Here is a 21,591-nt window from a genome sequence, read left to right on the forward strand (position 1 = left end):
AGTGTTAAAGTTACTTTTGAAAGAATATTGCCTAGAATTGAGAACTTATAACTCCTCGACTTTTCCATCATACTATGAATTCTTGCTACTTTTCTTATACGTGCAGAAATATGTGCTAGCATATAAATACAAACACGGTCTTTAACATATTATACCCACAGATACAGACTAAAATAACTAAAGTCTACTTTCCCCACCCTTTCATAATTATAAAAATTTAACATGTTCCAAAGGTTGAGTTGTACTAAGTCCAGAAACATCTCCTTGTCTTTCATCAATATATCCTCCTTCCATAAAAACATGAAAGGTCATATTTCAGGTGCCTGCTGCCCTTTTCCTAACTGGGTCTCAGAGAGACAAAGAGTGACAAATATGTAATTCCCTTAAATGGGCTTCTGAGTCTCCAGTTGTAGCTTCAGTGTATTTTTATATTTCTCCCATGGACTTTAGTGAATCTCTCTCTCTCTCTCTCTCTCTCTCTCTCTCTCCTTGCTCCCCTCCCCAACACACACACACACACACACACACACACACACACACACACACACATCTTAATGTATGATTTCATTCACATAAAAGAGTTACTCTACTCTCAACCCTGCATTATAATCTTTGGTTTATAGGCCTGCCTCTTCGTACGTACTGAGACTCTTGAGAGAGGAGATGTAACTGCATCTTGTCACTGCCATTTCCACAGACCATTTCCAGAATGGTATATAATAAGTACTCAGTAATATAGTCTGCTAAATAATGGGTTCACAGTCACGAACAAGGCAGATGTTGTCAAAGAAAAGTTGCACCAGAATGTATTAAACAGACAAGAGAGACTTTATGTAACACAACTGCAATGACAATAAGTGCACTGACCCCAATGACATGAAAGGTGGGGGTTTTTACGATGAGGATCAGCTGATGGAAGAGTTACTAGAGGGTGGCATTGGAAAAGAAGTCAGACAGTGTGAAAAGGCCATCTGTGTTTGCTAACAGGCACTTCTCAAAGCTAGGCTCCTGTCCTCCTAACAGACTGGGAGGTAGGGGCTCTAAGCTTCTCAATTTTTCCATCTCAGAGATGACTCCTATAACATTCTTGAGACAATTCTGTGTTGTAAAACTGGCAAGGCCTTGAGAGAAGATTTACACCCACCTTTAAGAATAGAGGAATAAAAAAAAAAAAAAGAATAGAGGAATAATTTACAAATGAAAGTTATCTAAAGTTAATGCTCTAAGAAGAGCAAGTCAGGGACTTATTTCTCAAAGAAGCCTGTATAAAGTTGAGTTGAGCTGAGAGCAATTTTAAGGAAGTCATAGTAAATACGGTTCTATGTCCCTTTTACACTGAGCTTAAAGTATAATAGAAAAAACGATTGCATATTAAAATAGTTTTTTACGTTTAATGAATGCTAAGTACAAACAAACAAAATACAAATAGTAAATGTGAAACAATCGCAAATATTACCTTGATTCATCTTGCTATTTACTCTACAACCATGTATTCATCACCCTTTTACAAAACAAGGCTCTTGGAATTGTATTTACAAAACAGATGAAACCTTACATTGAAATATAGGATAATTTTATTTTTATCTCTATAAGTAAAAATAGATTTTAAATGGATATTTGCATTTCTTACAGATACTAAATAAGCAAATGAGTTTATAAGAAGTTAGCACTTGTTTCTGTTTCTCATATTTATGATCAATAACATGTCATAGAAAAATCATAAAATTACTGAATACTCCTATTTGGAAAAGGGAAATTAAAAGAAAATTTCTGAGATTATGTTTTATCTCACAATGGACCAGGATGGAAAGAAGTTCCAATAAAAATAATACACTGTCAATGAAAACAACAAGTAAGAGGTAGACCATTCTCTCAGACATCTAATTATAATGAAAGCAATTCATGGCTTGTTGACTTAGGCCAGAAGTATCCCCTAAGGCTATCTCTTGGATTACTTGCTAGGAGGAATCCAACCTTTATAAACCAATTCATCCCTTCTTCCCATTACCAATTCAAAATGAAATGCAATTCTCTGGCTAATATTAGACTCCTTTTTTTGGCATATTGGTGGTAAAAATAAATATAGCATGTATGCATGTAAATAAAATGAGGGGACAAGAGTGATAAGTGATGATCGATCGTCATTTCAAAACTGCAATTTTTTTCTGTTTGTCTTCTTCTAATAATAGCTGTGAATTTACTGTTCAAAACTATCCGTCTTAGGTTTGGGGAAAATAATTTTCATGGTTCTTTTAATGATGAGAATGTAAAGTATTCCTATTCTGGGAATAATGATGTTTGAAACTATTGTAGAACCAACACATTGAAATTGTGAAAGTTGATGCATAGCCTTTCCTAGTGGCAGAAGATGACTATAGACTTCGATTGCCAAATTGGAATGTTTAGACAGAATGTTAAACTATACTCACTGTCATTTAATGACTTAAAAAGCACAAAAATCTAGATTTTGGTAGAGGATGTGATGCTTATTTATTGCGTTATATAGACTATATTGTGTTATATAGACTATATAGACTTGGATTGCCAAGTTGGAATGTTTAGACAGTAAACTATACTCACTGTCATTTAATTACTTAAAAAGCACAAAAATCTAGATTTTAGTAGAGGATGTGATGCTTATATATTGTGTTCTGGTGGCCATATTTGGTAGAAGCTCTATGGCAAAACCAATTCTGGGAAGATGAAATGCAATGATGTTTTTATTTTAATCATCCTTAGAGGACAGCCTGACAAGTGGCCCATACTAGGGTAGAAGATGAGGACTTTGGAGGTCCATTGCCTGAGGTAGAAAGGTAGTAGGGAAATTTTTAATTTTTTTAAAGATTTTATTTATTTATTTGAGAGACAGAGAGAGTGCATGAGAGAGTGAGAGAGAGAGAAAGTACACAAGTAGGTAGAGGGGCAGGGAGAAACAGACTCTCCGTTGAACAGGGAGACTGTTGTGGCGCTTGATCCCAGGACCATGGGATCATAACCTGAGCCAAAGGCAGCTGCTTAACTGACTGAGCCACCCAGGTGCCCTGGAAATTATTTTTAATTGGGGTCTTAAAAGCTCAAATCTAGACCAGGTAAGAAATGCCTAAGGGTCCTACTAAGGCAGAAAGAAAGCTATCTACTGCTATCTGAAGGATAGAACGTTTAGAATATTAGTTCGTAGGAAATAGCTACAGAATGGCTTAGTTCTGTCAAGGCTGAGAGAGCTGTATATAATTTTGTTTCCCTCATTTTTAACTCCTGTCTGTCATCCTTAAGTATTTAGTAAAATCTTGTTAAAGATTACAACTTGGTGGTAGTTGTCATTTGGGAAACTGACAGAAGAGCCTGATATCAATATTTAGGCAAAGTAGTATGATAAAGACAAAAGGTCTGAAGGAGGTGACTGCAATATGAAAGCAGATGACTTTCTAAAAGAAGAGTTAGTGAGGAGATAAGTTACTCTGAGGTGACTCTCCGGATTCCTAAGACTCCAAATGGAAGATTCCCAGAAATATCTAGGGAAAGGAATCTAATAAAATATTCAGCTCCCACCACTTAATTGGGATGTTCATTTAAAAGGTACATGACATGAAAAATTGATGAATTCTGGGATGCATGTTTACCAAAATAATGTGTAGAGAATATAATGAGTTAAATGAGCATGATAGAATTATGGGATTAATCATGTAACTCAAAGAAATGCAAAGAAAATAAAGCTTCTGTATTTTTCTATAATTGATCTTATCTAATACTTCATTAGCCTAGAAGGCAAGGGAGATCAGATTAATTGAAGCTGATAATCTCCACTGGATCCCATAATTTTAACATGTCCTTGGATATTCAGTTGCTTGGAAGACTTGGTCTTTCGGAATCCCATTTCTTCTCTTTGTTTCTGACCTAATATTTGGGTATAAATTAGGTAGATGGATGGTAATAGTAAGTGTGGCTTATGAAACAGGGCATAGGTTGCTCCTTAATACCGTCAGTTAAACATGGATGTCTGAATAGTCATCAGGAAACACACTTATACCCACTGCTTTAGTTTAAGGTACTAATCATTTCTCCCTGATGTTGAAATTCCTGAATAAGTGTCATTTCACTTCAACCCCAGACTTTTATAGTGTATTCACTCTCTCAGTACTTCCATGTTTTCTTTCAAGGCAGGAGAAAACCTGAGATCCTTTGGACACCATTCACAGTTTAGTGTCTACCTGCTTTCCATAGCCACTCAGCCATGTTTTACTGAACTAAAGGCAACAACTACCAAGCTGAATTTTATTAAAAAAAAAAAAAAAACTAATTCTAAGTTCCACAATAATGATAGAATATAACTTACCAGTAAATCTAAGACTATCCTTATTTGCCTTTAATTATAAATAGGAATTTTACATAAATATACATAAAATATTAATAGTATAGATAAAATGAATGCTTTTTCTAAGTTACGCTAGCATTAAATTTTGAAATATGTTGATCTTAGTTATTTTCATAAGAAAAAAAAAGAACAAAAAATTCCTGGGATGACACTAATTGCTTTCCTTGTCTTTTTTTTTTTTTAATTTTATTTATTTATTCATAGAGACACAGAGAGAGAATGAGAGGCAGAAACACAGGCAGAGGGAGAAGCAGGCTCCATGCAGAGAGCCTGATGTGGGACTCGATCCCGGGTCTCCAGGATAACACCCTGGGCTGCAGGCTGCGCTAAACTGCTGCGCCACCGGGGCTGCCCACTTGTCTTTTTATAAAAAAAATAGTAGTAATAAAATAGCTAACTTATATTGAGCACATACTACATTCTTTGAGTTCCTACAGATTTATACAGGTATTATGGTGAGCATGCATACAGGTATTACAGTAAACAGTTCACAAGGATTGTATTTCATAGTTCTACCGATCAATTTGGTAGCTTTGATTTTAGTTCTTCATATTATAGCAAATAGAGGCATGAGCAATTTAAAAAAGTCTACCAAGGTCTCAGTGGGTAACAGATGACATTAGTTGAATCCAATCCTAGGCATTGTGACTTTTCAGCATATCACTATAAATTTATATTTGGTGAGTTTTAAATTTAAAAAAAATAAGGATAGATGCAATATTCAAATATTAGAGAAATGCTAACAGGATTATATAGTTCTTAACTTTTAAAAGATGGAAACTGAAAGCAATAAAATCATTAGCAGCCAGTACACAGAATTTTATTTGGTTATGCTGTTGTAAAGAAGCACTTATATACAATTTCTACATTTCTCTTCTGTATTTTTCTCAGTAAAACTTATTTGGACAAAAAGTGTCACTGCTAAATCTAAAGTAAATCAAGTAATATGTTTATGGCTATCTAACCTGTAAAATATGTAAATAACTTTAAGAAGAGCTAAATAACTCAATAACCACCTTGAAGTATTAAACTCATGATAATTCAAAGGCCCCTTGAGTTGACACAGCCTTCAGATATTACTGATATAATATGTTCACATTATTCTATGTCCTTGAACTTTTCAAAAACTAAAGTGACTTAATCACGTTATTACTCAAAAGATAATTTATTTTAAGGCTAGGAAAAGCTATAGTTATTTGAATAAATCAGAGATGTATCAAGATTATTTGAGAAAGGTGTGTGTTTGTCTAAAGTAATTACTATTGCTACTTAATCTACCTAGGCAAAGGATAATTTCTAGCTATCCCTTTAACTTGGTATAATGTAAAACTGGACATAAAAGAAACTGTTTTCTCCAAAACATGTATTGTTTTGAATAACTGCAGAGTTGGAATTGTGGCCAAGAAGTCACAATGAAATCCATCTAATTTTTATTCTAATAACACATATACTATTTCTTTAGCTTAGTGTACATAACTCATAAATCTAAACACCTAATCAGACTCTTACCAGGTTGGCATTTCCCCCCTCATTTCCAAAATCTCTCTGAATATGAAAACTTCCCCAAATAGCTAGGCTGAAGAGGAAAAAAATGAGTCTGACCTAGAAAGATAATACCATCTTCATATTTTAAAAATCATGTTGGACCATTGGACACTTGCTAAATTAAATGTTTTATTGTTTGAGAGATCATTTCATTTAGCTATTGAAAACTGGGGTGACTAAGGCTTTAGATATTTAGAAAATACTCTTAAATATGCAACAGTATAATAACGATAACAGTTTATTGCAACCATTTAATTAAGAGTAACAGCTTTTCAAACTCTAGAATCCAATCCAAACATAAATGCATGGGATTTGATAACTAGAGAATTGTCTTTGAAAGGAAGGATGACATGATAGCTAATGCATGCACATGGAAACTAATTAGATTTTTTAGCTAATGAATCCCCATTTAAATAAATGTGATTCGATAAATAATGGATCCCCATGGAAATGAATAGAATTGGATGACTAACACACCCCACTGAAATGAATGTGATTCGATAGTTATCGCATCCTCATAAATGTGTTAGATTGAATCCCATTCATTTTAATTGCAATAAATTAAAATAGCTTTTGTTCATGGCCTTTTGGCTAAGATCAAATGTTCTGTCCTCTATTTGGGGACTATATCCTAACCTAGTAGACAAGCCAGACTTTCTGACCAAATAGGTCCCTTCCTTCTCTAACTATGTGATCTATAAGCTATCCATGCCATTCATTCCAGGAAGGATGACTCACTAATAAAACCTATTCATTTCAATGGAGCATTTGTTGTCAACTAGACTTCATTAATTTCAATGGGGAATTTTTAGCTATTACAAATAGAACCATCCAAATAATGTATTTGAATGCCACTTTTCAAAAAAGTCAAAAACAGGTTTTCATAGACAAAAATAAAAAAATTAAACCATATTTTTGCTAGGTTACTTAAAAACAAAGGATTAATTTTTAAAGGTAAAAATGTGGCAATATACTTTATTAATAAATGTGTGACTTACCTATAGACTTCTGAAAATGTGAGAAATAGAATTTTGAAAATGAAGCACATGATTACCAAAAATAATAAAAGTCTACCCTCTGAGCAAGTGTATTTTGGTACATTTATTACATTTACTCAACTACATTTATTTATCTTCATCTCTTGCCATTTATATGTGTGTGTGTTTTGTGGGGCCAAATCTGTCTTATATATCTATGTATTACAACATTATACGGCATGAGGATATAGTGAAGTCCTGATGAGCTGAGTAGGTAAATACATGTATGCAAGTAAATCAATAAATGGGTGATTAGGGGATCCTTGGTGGCTCAGTGGTTTAGCACTTGTCATTGGCCCAGGGCATGATCCTGGAGTCCTGGGATCAAGTCTCACATTGGGCTCCCTGCATGGAACCTGCTTCTCCCTCTGCCTGTGTCTCTGCCTCTCTCTCTCTCTCTCTTTCTCTTTCCATGTCTCTCATGAATAAATAAATAAATAAAATCTTAAAAAATAAATAAATGGGTGATTATAAGATGTCAGAGAAATAAAAATTTTTGAAAATTAACAGTAATTTACCTGAGATAAATATGATATATATGCACAAATCCATGCATGTGTATAACCTTCATTTAAATATCATATACTCCTTGAAATAAATATTGAGACTTTTTAAAATGGGGAAACTGAGTTCAAAAAGGAATGAATAAAAAAAATCCATGGCTAACAAAGCTTAGGTCTGCTAGATAAGACATTCTTTGTTTCTTTTTTCTTTTTTTTAAATTTTTTTTATTTATTTATGATAGTCACAGAGAGAGAGAGAGAGAGAGAGAGAGAGAGAGGCAGAGGGAGAAGCAGGCTCCATGCACCGGGAGCCCGATGTGGGATTCGATCCCGGGTCTCCAGGATCGCGCCCCGGGCCAAAGGCAGGCGCCAAACCGCTGCGCCACCCAGGGATCCCTCTTTTTTCTTTTTTTTAAGATTTTATTTATTTATTCATGAGAGACACAGAGAGAGAGAGGCAGAGACACAGGCAGAGGGAGAAGCAGGCTCCATGCAGCGAGCCCAATGTGGGACTTGATCCCAGGACTCCAGGATCAGGACCTGAGCCAAAGACAGAGGTTCAACTGCTGAGCCACCCAGGTGCCCACATTCTTTGTTTCTTTACACTATGCCTACATTACCTTAGCATGCAAAGGTCTCTTACAAGAATGCCTTAAATAAATTTGAGTCTAGAAAAAGTTACAACTTGGGAAAAATGCACAGTATTAAAAATAAATGTCCAAATAAAATGAGGGAAAAAACTTAAAATAATAAAACCTATAATAAGCCACTGCTTTGAAGTATTTCAATTTTATGAGAAAATAAAAAGGAAAACAGTGTGGCTAACTTAAAAGAGTCAAATCTATTATTTAAATGACAGGATTAACAATACAGTAGCGATATTCAGTCAGCTGAAGACTGACTCATCCCCTACACTTCCCCACATACACATATAAACATATACATGGAAATTATTAAAAGAATAAACAAAATTGCCTTGTCAGAATCTTGAATGAAGAGATAGAGTATAAAAGTGATTACTTATATAAAAAACTTTCTTAAACCCTAAGAAATCTCTCTTTACCCCCAATTTCTACCTCTTTCTCAATTATTTCCTGATAGAATTCCAAATTATTTCAAATAAAAATGACTTTAATAATACTTCTGGTGTCATTAACAGACATAGAAACATTGACAAAGTAAAAAGGATGCCATGTATAGGATATATTTCATACACTGTATATTTTATTATTATGAAATGTATATTTTACTGAAACTTAATCAGAAAATCAGATAGGAAAGCAATAGTTCTCACCAGAAGAAAAATTTCAAGTGTATCAACATAAGTTAGAGATGACAGATATCTTTAGCATATTTACTGATTGTGGTCTTTCATTGATTTTAAAAATAAATTCCCAAAGAGTAGTTTTACATTTTAGAGCATTTTGTTTTCTTTTTTTTTTTTTAAAGAGTTTATTTATTTATTCGAGAGACAGAGATAGCAACAGATGGCATGAGTGGGGAGGAGAGGGAGAAGCATACTCCCCTCCAAGCAGAGAGCCCAATGTAGGGCTCCATCCCAGGACCCAGGGATCATGACCCGAGCTGAAGGCAGCTGACTGAGCCACACAGGTGCCTTGAGTATTCTGTTATCCACTGAATAACATTGGTACTCTCACAGGTGACACTCAAGGACCTTCAATTTTTCGTTAGCTACGGGGAAAATACACCGCATATTTAAAGATAGAAGAAAAAAAAAAGAGGGAACTCCTTTATAGGTGTAGGAAAGAAATGTAATGGAGACTGTCCTTAAATGACACAGCTTTCTCCTTACAATGGGAAAGGAAATTGTCAGCCAAAAATAACAAAATCTTTCAAAAATAAATACAGTTAGGATTGTTATAATCCATATTACATTTAGATAATCCATGGCCACACTTACCTGAAATCTCTTAGAAGGAAAACTATGAGACTGATTTTGTACAGAACAGACTGTATAGCAGCCTCCAGTACTTTAATGTGTTGATGATAATGACACATGTTAAAAAAGAAATCAGATGAAAAGCTTTAGAGATCTTTTTTGAAAAACAGGTAGTAGAGCATGGGAAGTAGTAGTCTCAATTTAGAGTCATAACTTTGGCTTTGCTATTTATCTTCATTGTGACTCCTATCCTCTCTGGTCACAATTAATTTATGTGAATTCTTCTATGAAAGAGGAATAATGCCAATACCGATTCCGCAGCATTGTTAGATAGGTTACTTGTTAGAGAACCACTGAGAATAGTGCCTGACACATAGTAAGCACTTTATAAGTGATTTTCAAATACATTTTGCAGAATGTTATACCTAATTTAGTTGCATTTACCTTTAGCAAGAAAAAAAATTGCATTTGAATAAGTGTTAAAAAATACTGACTAGTAGAACAATATTACTGTGACTATTCCAGTAAGATGCTAGGAAGTTTATTCCGTATTTGACTACAGAATGTTTTAAAACCCTAAATTATCCAGAGTTTATATATATATGTATGTTTTTCAGAGTTTATATTGATTAAAGTCACTGAATGATTAGTATCCTGGGTAGATAAAGATACAATAATCAGGCAAGTAATCATTTTCATGGAACCAGAAGACACATTCTCTTAGAAAGATTATTCTATATTAGAACAGAAACTTCTCTATCATTTTACACTCTTTATGCTGTCTTGGTAATTTCTTAGCTGTCAAAAATTTTAAGCAGTTATACAGCTGTGAGTTGAAGTTTTTTATATTGAGAGATTTTTTAAAATTCTATTTCTATTCAACAATGGCAGACATGGAACCATACCCTCTTTGGTTTATGATTTAACTCTAGTGAGTTATGTGGAAAACAGTTAGACCAATAGTATACACATGATGCTGTTATTTTCAGAAATAGTGGACACTAAAAGAGTGGCCAGTACATAAAAACATACCATTGATACTTTGGTTTTGATAACATCATTTAGCTTAAAGTAGAAAATTGTTATTTCACACTAGAGGGGATTTCTGATTTTAATTTGGCCTTCCCAAAAAGGTGAGAAGCTTCATTAAAGATATCCCTCTGTTCATTAATTAATTGATAAGCAGTTGTAATAAAGTGTTTAGAGGAGTGGTTGTCATTAGGAATTGCTCTAGAGGCAATATTTCAGGAAAAGCAAACTATCAACTAAGGAATATTCTAAACCAGTATTTAATATGCACAGAGAGTAAGGCCAGAGGAAGTTTATATTTCTCTGAAGCTATGAGAAATACATTTTAAAATCTCAAGATAATTTGATACTGAAAGCATGATTCCCCTGAATTTTATAAATGGCTTAATGGCACACAAGAGATTTAATGGGTAATTGTTTTAACAGGCATATTTATATTAAATTTTAATATATAATTTTATTTATAATTTTTAATACTGTGAATGCAGTAGGTATTTTAAAACAGTAATTAGAAGTAATTTTACCTTCACTTTCTTTTTTTTTAATTTTCTTTCAGCAGCTTTTGTGATATTGTTCTGCTTTGCCCACATACACCAATTTTTTTCTCCACTTCTCTTCCATCCCTTCAACCAGACACAACTTTTCAGTTGTTATGCAGCTAGTCATGATGTTTGCTTTTTTTTTTTCCCCAACAGAACCTATTCACAGTCTCTAGGATCAGTTGTTTTTGTGAGCATAGAACACTTTAATACCACTAGGGTTTGAGATGCAGTCAGCACGTTTGAGATACAGTGACACACACATAAATATGAATGATTTCTAGAATAGCAGAGTCCAGGCACAGCAGACTCCATTCCCAACACCTTTATCTGGAGAAAATTATGCAAACACAGATACACACACAGAACATTTACAGTCTCTAGAAATCTCCTAGGAATATACGGCAAATAGGAAACATTCATTCAAGAGAATCTACTAAATCTATGTAAGAAAAACAAGAATCCGTTGTACTGGAACCATGACTAACTCCCCCATATAAATTGCTTCATCTTACAGAAGCTATCCCTCTCTGGGTCTCTATTTCAGACAGGTGGTCTAATCAAGAAGGTAAGGTTCCCTCTCCCTCTAACTCCCAGTCCAGGGCTACAATTTCACCTCAAGTGGGCAAGCTGCTGATGCTTTTTATCCCTCCAACCTCCGGCAGCAGAACCTCTGTTTGGGGCAGATATAACTAAGAGAACTACAGCATCCTTCCTCTACGTGGCCCTGATGTGTTGGGCATAAGTTCAAAGTGTGGCAGATGGCGAACGCTAGGCTCTGAACACTCATAACCCAGCTAGCACTTATGGAAGATTCTAAGCCCAGACAGATAGGCCAAGAAGTACCAGGCCTGGCTCACAAAACAGGTATGTCACTCCAGGAGAAGGGTATTACAGGGCTCGCCCTTGGCTCTTATGACATAGTGCACTGATTGAGTCAAAGAGACGTGCCACAAGACGGAGAGCCTCATAGCTATGCTTGTGGGGACCGATTTCATTCAGAATAGAATGAGAATAGTTCCATACCTAATGACAATGTTCAAAATAGTGGAGAGAAATAGAGAAGGAAGTTTAGCTCCTGCTACTATAGCTACAAGTGAAAAGGCAGAGCAATCAGTAGTGGAGCAGAGAGAACCAGGAACAGAGGCAGCTAAGAAGAATCATTCTAACATCACAGTCACTCTCTAGGATTGGGAAGACTGGACATAAGTGTGACACAGCATGAATACAGCAGGAGCAATCAGAGAATGGCATGAAGAATACTTAAAAATACTCCACAAACTGGATGTAGACAAATCAATAGGCAGTGGAATCCTCACTGAAATGAAGGACTTAAGTTCAATCTCTGACCAAACACTGACTGAACATATGCAACACAGACCGAAGGACAATCTCTGAAAATCAGGCTTAAAAATAAAATCACATGAACCCTTGGATGTTTTTTTGAGCTTCTGTGCATGCCTAAAGCCACACCTTTCTGGCAGTGATGAAAGAGAAAATATCCAAGTTACCAATCTGCCCCCCTCCAACACTCCCAGTCTACAACACACACACACACACACACACACACACACACACACACACACGCACACACACGGTCTAATGTAAGAGCGATGACAATCCCACTGGCTAATGCAGCTTTGTCCAGTAAGTAGCTTATACTGACATGGAAGGGATGCCTAGGTAGCCAGTCTAAAAGATGAAAATAAGAAAAACTCTGAGCAGAAACACCAAACAGCTACACACTGCAGGGGAAACTCACTAAATGCGGTGAATTAGTGTAGCCAAGTCACTAAATAAATAAATGACTAAGTAAACCACATCAACATCAACTCCTTGGTGAGGGCATCATTATCCAATGTTGCTACAATATATTACCCAAACTGCAAAAATCATGAGACATGACCAAAAACCAAAAAATTAAAAGGCATCAAAAGTTTCTTTTGAAAGGATCCAGATGTTGGAGTAAGCAGAGAAGAAAGACAATTCAAAGTATTTTTATAGTATTGTATTTTTTATATATATGTTCAAAAGTAAAAGGAGACCATGCCCAAGTAATTAAGGAAAATAAAACACTGTCTCATCAAATAGAAACTATGATTAAAAATATGAAACTTTTATGAAAGGACCAATGAAAATTTGAGGTGAAAACTATAAGTGAAATGAAAAATTCTTTTTAATTTACATTTTATTTATTTATTTATTTATTTATTTATTTATATTTATTTATGATTTTATTTATTCATGACAGAGTGAGAGAGAAGCAGAGACACAGGCAGAGGGAGAAGCAGGCTCCAGGCAGGGAGCCTGATGTGGGACTTGATCCTAGGACTCCAGGATCACACCCTGTGCTGAAGGCAGATGCTCACTGCTGAGCCACCCAGGGAGCCCTACATTTTTTTATTTAAGTTCAATTTGCCAACATATAGTATAACATCAAGTGCCCAACATCTGAAATGAAAAATTCAATGGGAGGGCTCAACAGAATTTTCAGCTTACAAAAGAAAGAAGCAAATTGGAAAGTAGATTGAATGTACAGTTTTAAAAGCAAAGATAAAAACAGTAAAGAAAAATCAAAGAGATTCATGGAATATGTGACACCATTAAGCACACCCACACGTGTAATGAAAATAATAGAAATAGAGGAGGGGGGACACTTGGGTTGCTCAGCAGTTGAGCCTCTGCCTTCTGCTCAGGTCATGATCCCAGAGTCAAGGGAGGAGTCCCACATCAGGCTCCCTGCAGGGAGCCTGCTTCTCCCTCTGCCTGTGTCTCTGCCTCTCTCTCTCTCTCTCTCTCTGTGTGTCTCTCATGAATAAATAAGTGAAATCTTAAAAAGAAAAAAGAAACAGAGGAGAGAAAAAAGGGGAGAAAAATATTTGAATAGTTGCTAAAACTTGAAATTTAATGAAAAATATTTATCTACACAATCAAGAAACTCAACAAACTCCAAGTAAAATAAACAAAAAGAGAACCATACCCAAACAAATCAAACTAAAACACGGAAAGACAAATTTTTAAAAATCTTGAAAGCAGCAAGAGCAAAAACATGAATTACCTATAAGTGAACTGCAAAAAGATTAACAGATGACTTACCATCAGAAACAACAGACTGAAAAACTAGGATGATATATTTGAAGAGCCAAAAGTGAAAAAAAAATCAAGAATCTTATCTCTAGCAAACTAGTTTTCCAAAATAAAGGCAAAATAAGGACATTCCAAAGCTAACAAAAGCTTATACAATGTATTGCTAGCAGATCTGTCCTATAAAACATACCAATGTAAGTCCTTTAAGTGACACCAAACAATGATTTGAATACACATACAAATACAAAAGGATAACTGTGCAGATATATGTGTGTATCTGTGTGTAATTATAAATGAGAATATAATTACTAGTGATTTAGAATAGTACTATTGAGATTATAACACACAAATAGGAAGCATATTTAACAACAATGTGTTGTGGATATGAAAAAATCTATACCAAAAGGTAACTGAAATCCATTGGAAAAAAAATTTAAAAACAGTAATTAAAATGATTGACATAACAAATTCTATAAATATATACTCATTTTCCTTTATTCTATCAGCATCTTTAAAAGCTAGAAGATAGGGATCCCTGGGTGGTGCAGCGGTTTAGCGCCTGCCTTTGGCCCAGGGCGCGATCCTGGAGACCCGGGATCGAGTCCCACATCGGGCTCCCGGTGCATGGAGCCTGCTTCTCCCTCTGCCTGTGTCTCTGCCTCTCTCTCTCTCTCTCTCTCTGTGTGACTATCATAAATAAATAAAAATTAAAAAAAATAAAATAAAAGTTAGAAGATAATATAAAGTCATAATTATAAGTATGTTTTCTTGGGTTTCTTACTTGTATAGACATAATATGTTTAATGATAATTGCACAAGGATGAAGATTTAAAAATCTATATGTAGTAAAGTTTCTATATTTTACTGGACTCCCCAAAATAGTTTTTGATATGTTAAGAAGTATATCGTAAGCCCTAGAGCATAATTCAAATTACAAGGAAACTATAAAACATTGTTGAAAGAAATTTTAAAAGACAAAATATAAATTCATGTTCAAGGATTGGAAGATTTCATATTGTTAAAATATCCATACTACTCAAGCAATCTGCAGACTCAAGAAAATTTACATCAAAATCTCAATGGCAGTTTTACAAAAATCCTTAAACCCATATGGAACCAAAAAAGATCCAGCATAGCCAAAAACAATTTTGATCAAGAAGAACAACGATGGAGGCATTACATCTCCTGATTTCAAAACATTTTACAAACATACAGTAATCAAAACAGTATGATATTGGCATAAAAACACAGACCAGTGGAACAGAATAAAGAACAGAAACAAACCCTTGCATATGCGGTCAACTGATCTTACACAAGGATACCAAGAAAACAAAATGGGGAAAAATGGTCTCTTCAACAAGAGGTGTTTAAAAATTGGATATATAAATGCGAAGCCTGCAATGGAATTCTTATCTTACACCATACAAAAACAAACAAACAAACAAACAAAAAACTCAAAATGAATTCAAGACTAAAACCATAAAACTCCTTGAAGAAAATGGGAAAAATCTCTTCATATTGGGCTTAGCAGTTGTCTTGCATATGATACTGAAAGCACAGACCACAAAAACACAAATGGGATTTTACCAAACTAAAAAGATTCTGCAGAGTGGAAACAACAAAGTGAAAAGGCAATCTATGGAATAGGAGAAAATATTTTGAGACCATATATCTGATAAAGGATTAATATCTAAAATAGTTTTAAAATTCCTATAACACAGTAAAAAAAAAAATCTTATTAAAAATGGAGAAAGTCATCTCTCCAGTGAAGACATATAAATTGCCAATAGGTATAGGAAAAGGTGGTTGGCATCACTAATTATCGAGGACATGCAAATAAAAACTATGATGAGATATATATAACCTCACACCTGTTAGATTGTTATATTACCTGTATCAAAAAAAAACACCACACATACACACACACACACACACACACCAAAAAGAAAAGAAAAAAAGAAAAAACAGTGTTGAGGAGTTTGTGGAGAAAAGGGAACTCTTACACACTGTTGGTGAATGTGAATTGATGCAGCAGCATTGAAAATACTATGAAGCTTCCTCCAAAAATTAGAAATAAAATTACCTTGATCCAGCAATCCTACTTTTGGGTATTTATCCAAAGGGATAGAAATCAGGATATCAAGGAGATACCTGTGTCCGTATCTTCACTGCAGGATTATTCACAGTAATCATGACATGGAAGCAACCTAAATATACAGTGAGGGATGAATGAAGAAAATATGGTATCTGCAGACAATAGAATGTTATTCAGCCTTTAAAAAGGGATATAGGGATCCCTGGGTGGCGCAGCAGTTTGGCGCTTGCCTTTGGCCCAGGGCGCGATCCTGGAGACCCGGGATCGAATCCCACATCGGGCTCCCGGTGCATGGAGCCTGCTTCTCCCTCTGCCTATGTCTCTCTCTCTCTCTCTCTCTCTCTCTCTCTCTCTCTCTGTGTGACTATCATAAATAAATAAAAATTTAAAAAAAGGGATATAATGCCATTTGTGAAAATATGGATGATCTAAGAAGGCATAGGCCAGTACAATAAGCCAGTCACAGAATAACAAATACTATGTTTATCTTAATGTATAAAGAATTTAAAAGAAAAAAAAACCTTTAAAAGACTCAAACTCACAGGAAGCACCATGGTCATTACTGGGGCTGAGGGCTGGAGAAACAGGAAAGTCATGGTCAAAGGACACTGCTTGTTATGCAGAATCAATCAGTTCTAGAGATCTACTGTATTTCATAGTGCCTGTAGTTAACAAGACGTACAGTTGAATCTTGAATAATGCAGGGGTTAGAGGCACTGCCCCCCTGTGCTGTTTGAAAATCCATTTGTAACTTTTGACTCCCTGAAAACTTTACTAATAGCCTACTATTGACTGGAAGCCTTACCACTAACAAATAGTCGATTAACACATATTTTGTTATAGGTCATTTATATTTATATTTATATTTATATATAAAACCCCCATATAAGAGGATGCATACATTTCAAACCTGCATTGTTCAATGTTCAACTGTATTGTATACTTAAAAATTTGCTAAAAGGGTATGTTTTCTGTTAACTATTCTTACCAACACACACACATACACACATACACACACAGAGACACACAACATATAGTCCCAGAGGAAATTTTTGGAAATGATGAATATGTTAATGGCAGAGGTTGTGGTGATGATTTCACAGGTGTGTATTTATTTCCAAATTCACCAAGTATATATACTAAATATGTACATTTATTGGATGCCAATCACAGCTCAATAAAGTGGCTTTTAAAAAAATCATTTCTAGTTTTCTACACTAGTAATGAAGACTCCAAAATTGAAATTAAGAAAATAATTAAATTTGCAATAGCATTAAGAAGAAAAATAATTAAGAATAAAACTATGTTCAATACTCAGATACTGAAAACCACAAAATATTGCTGAGAAATTAAAGACCTCAGTAAATAGAAAGATACTATGTTTCCCTATGGCAAACACTGTGGTGTATGCTGTGAAGTACTTATGGGCTGCCACATGTTTTAGTGATACAAATTAATGAGGTCAGAATAAACATTTTTAATCATTATTTCTTTTCATTGGAATCTAAACACTGTTTAGTTCGGCTGGTTAATGCAGTGAAAGCTCACAATCTGATATGGGATTCAAGATATGAGAAACTTACTGGCCAGGCTTATGTATTTAGGAGAAGGTTTTTCAACCTTGGCACTATTGACATTTTGGACAAGATAGTTCTCTTTGTTGTAAGGCAACTAACTTTTGCATCCTATAGAATATTTAGCACTACGGCTTCTCTGCCCCCTGGCCCTTATCTGCCTCCCACTCCTTCTACCAATTTCCCCAGGACTCACACTTTCAGCTCAGTAGTGACAATCAAAAATGCCTCCAGACATTGCCAAATGTCTCCTGGGGGGGAAAAGTGCCTCATGTGAGAATGACTGATTTAGAATATGTACGGAGACTGAATTCATGGGTTGGTTTGGTTGGTTTTAAATTATCCTGGAAGCTCGCCCTGTATCTTTAGCCTTTTCCTTTGTCTGCAGGTATTAAGTAAAGCACTACTATTGCCATTTACCTTGTTTCTGACTTTCGTCCAGTTATCTACTTCTCCTCTTAGTTCCTATGGAAACTATTAGGCCATAAAACAAGGCAATAAGTGATGCACTGCTTTGTATTATTTTCTATTGATTTATGTTTGTTGACTTTTTCCCCACTGAGACTATATACTTGTGACCAGGCAATATGTCTTTATGTATTCTGTTTTCTATGTGTGATTAACAAAGTTTAAATGCTCACTTAACAAATGTTTGTGGTTTTCAAGAGTTACACACACACATGCATACACACTACATGAAGGGGGGTAGAGAACTAAGCATGTATCTTGGTAAAAGAACTATAAAAACTGCTAATCCTGGATATGGCAATTTACCTATCTCTAAGTACTTTCAATATCTACGATCATATATAGTTCTGGTGTGTAGTAGGAAACAAATTCATATTTAGTGAAAGGCACATAACAAGCAAAGTCCTACCAATTTAAGTGAGCTTTAAAATTTTCCTATGGCCTGGTAATACATTTTTCATTTACTCTAAGTATGCAAGCTGCTAACAAGTTCACTCCTGCTCTCAGCATTTATAAACATAATAGGCTTTTTGACTTATGATAGCAGAAATAATGGAGATGTGGAGAGGGTCATACAAGGAAGTGTATTCAATGAAATTAAGGGGAATCTAGGTCCGTTCACGCATATTCCACTACTTGAAAGGAAGTTAGTAATTCTGAGATTATAGCATTCATTGGGCCTTTTAAAGTTATGAAACATTTCAAAGGTTAAACAAGGTTATTAAATGATTCTAGGAGTTCATAAATTAGTCACTATAGATTTTTTAAACAAAGGCACTTTAAAATACAGCAGAATGATTTGGAATTGTATTGATTTATTCAGTTAAATGTGCCAATATATATCCCCTTTCACTTTTCATTTAGAAATATAACCAAGAAAATGTTAGTCCTACCGATTGTAATTTTTGATGCTAAATTAGAGTATTTAAGTATATCCTAATTGATTTTCATCTATGAAGCAAAAGAGTCAGTAAAAATAGATTTGAAAGGAAATGTGCCTGCCCTTATATATCTACGATGGTAGAATAATCTGGAGAAAATAGCACTCGGTGAGAAATGTTAAAACCTAGGTGGGTGGAGAAATGAAAAAAAAAATGTTTCACGAAAGATTCTTGAGTTGTCAAGTATTGAAATCATATGCATCTTCTAATCTGATTTATGATTTAAAAATCTAATTAAAGCTCCTGTTAAGAACTTGTATCATAGAATTGAGAAAGTTCGGTAAAAAAACATATTTAATGATGGATAAAATATCTGGGTTTCAAATCTGTTGAGCCGACTGCAAGGTGTGGACAATATAGCAGATGAAGGGGTAGAGCACAGGTCATGGGACTGGATGGAGAGAGACCAGGAGTTTTTGTTATTGTTTATTTATTTAAGATTAGAAATGCACTTGGTAGGGGGGTATTGAATGCCAAAATCTGAAGGATCCAATGAAGAGAAAAATGAGAGACTAAGCTTTTGTGTCAAAGCAGGGTGAAGTAAGGTAGCTGGCTTTACTCTGTGTTGCTCTTTTTCAACACACGCTTGCAAATAGCAAATGTGTCTTAGAGTGACTCCTTCATCTAGCACTTGTATGTGTGGGTGGCAAAGGAGCAGAGACCTGATGGTGATGTTGCATCACTAACACCAACTGGCCAGTACTAGAACATGTGAAGGCAACCCGTACAGATGTATTTGGTACCTACCACCACGACGACCTGTTTGATGAAATCAGGGCCATTTACTATACACATGTGGGCTCAATATTCCTTCGGGAACTCCCTTCCCTGGCAGGAGACACCTTTAGTCTGAGATCACTCAGACCCTTAGCTCAATATACTCTGTAGAGTGAGGCTTGTTTTTGTTCTACCCCAAACACAATAAACAAGTTGTTGATTTGCTCTTCCTTTGGCAAGTCTTTGTTACTCCTCTTTCCACTTATTGTTTACAGGGTCTCCTACTTGTATAATCTTCCAGGTTCAGCCAAATAAGATCTTCTCCACTTGATGGTGCCTGGATGCATCTTTTTAGGTTTAACAACATGATGTCTTCACTGATACAGCGGTCCTATGATGGACCCAAACAAAGGCAAAAGCAAGAGAGAAGTCACAGAAGAACCAGAACATAAACTGGGCCTATGGTTATGGGGACAAAACAGGAGACAATATGAGAAGCTGGTATGTATGAGGGGTTAAAGTGAGGGGTGCCACATGATAAGCATGACAGACGCCGTCTTTTCTTAAAATACACTAGCAAGACATGGGAAATGTATTCCCTTTAACTAATACATTAAGCTCTGAGATAAACCCAAATCTTCTATGATATTTTGTACAGTTTTCATCTTATTGATAATCACTATCCTCTAAAGTTTTTCATTTCAGGAATGCTACGTAATAACCCCATTTTGAAAAGAAGTGGGCCTTGTTTCAATAAAAAGTACTTTTTCATTTGACTCTTATATTCCTATAATATCATATGCCTGGATGCCAAAAAACAATCACTGCATTTAGCCAGCTGCACAAGGGATAGTAACATGAAATTTGGATCCTGATGAAAGAAATGATATAAAGGCTTATTCTGAATCCGTTAATTTGTATCACAATTTTATTGTGAATTGCCAGTAAGATACAGCATGTATCACAGCATACACCATAAGGATAGGTACGAAAACTGCTCTGAGGGATTATGTGACTATTCATCATGCAGAATGTGTCCACCTACAGATCATCTGTGCACAGACTTATATGTATGTACATGCACATTATTTGAACATATAAATCTCTATGCTTTTCCATCTTTCCCTCCGGAGCTCTGGCCATCTTTTCTTTTTGCTGTTCAGATTAAAATACTATCAAAACCAGGCATGAATCTCCATCATTTTTTTATTATGGTAACATTTACCTTCATTTGAACAGTCATTGGCCACAAATCTTCAGATGTTGTGTTATAGTGCCTACTTTCTGATATATAACAATATGTAGAATTCTCAATAGAATGCATATAATTCAGAATTATGTAACTGAATGACTATTAGATCTGGAAAAGGTTTACTTAAAAGAAATAAAAAAAATAAAATCAGTATATACCATTTCTAAATTGCCAATATTAAACCTTAGGGTGTTCATGAACAAACTTAATTCTGTTTTGCTGACAAATAAAGCAAAGCAAAATGCAATGATTTTCATCTCTTTGGTAGTACTATAGCACACAAATGTCATTCTCTGGAACCCATATCTATCAGACTAAATGACTGAATTTACATCTGCTATTTGATGGAATAAAATAAAGTCATTTTAATAGGACATACCCAGTGGATCAATGTTTCCTGCTTTGAAAATGAACATCTTAGTTTTCCCTAGGCATTTATGTGGGAACAAGAGATCATTATTCTATGACAGTGTTTCATTCCATTGACATTTCTAAACAGAGGATGCTTCTTCCTACGTGAGTCTAGGAGTTC

Source organism: Canis lupus, chromosome 22 (genome assembly GCF_003254725.2).
Source record: "Canis lupus dingo isolate Sandy chromosome 22, ASM325472v2, whole genome shotgun sequence".
NCBI lineage: Eukaryota > Metazoa > Chordata > Mammalia > Carnivora > Canidae > Canis > Canis lupus.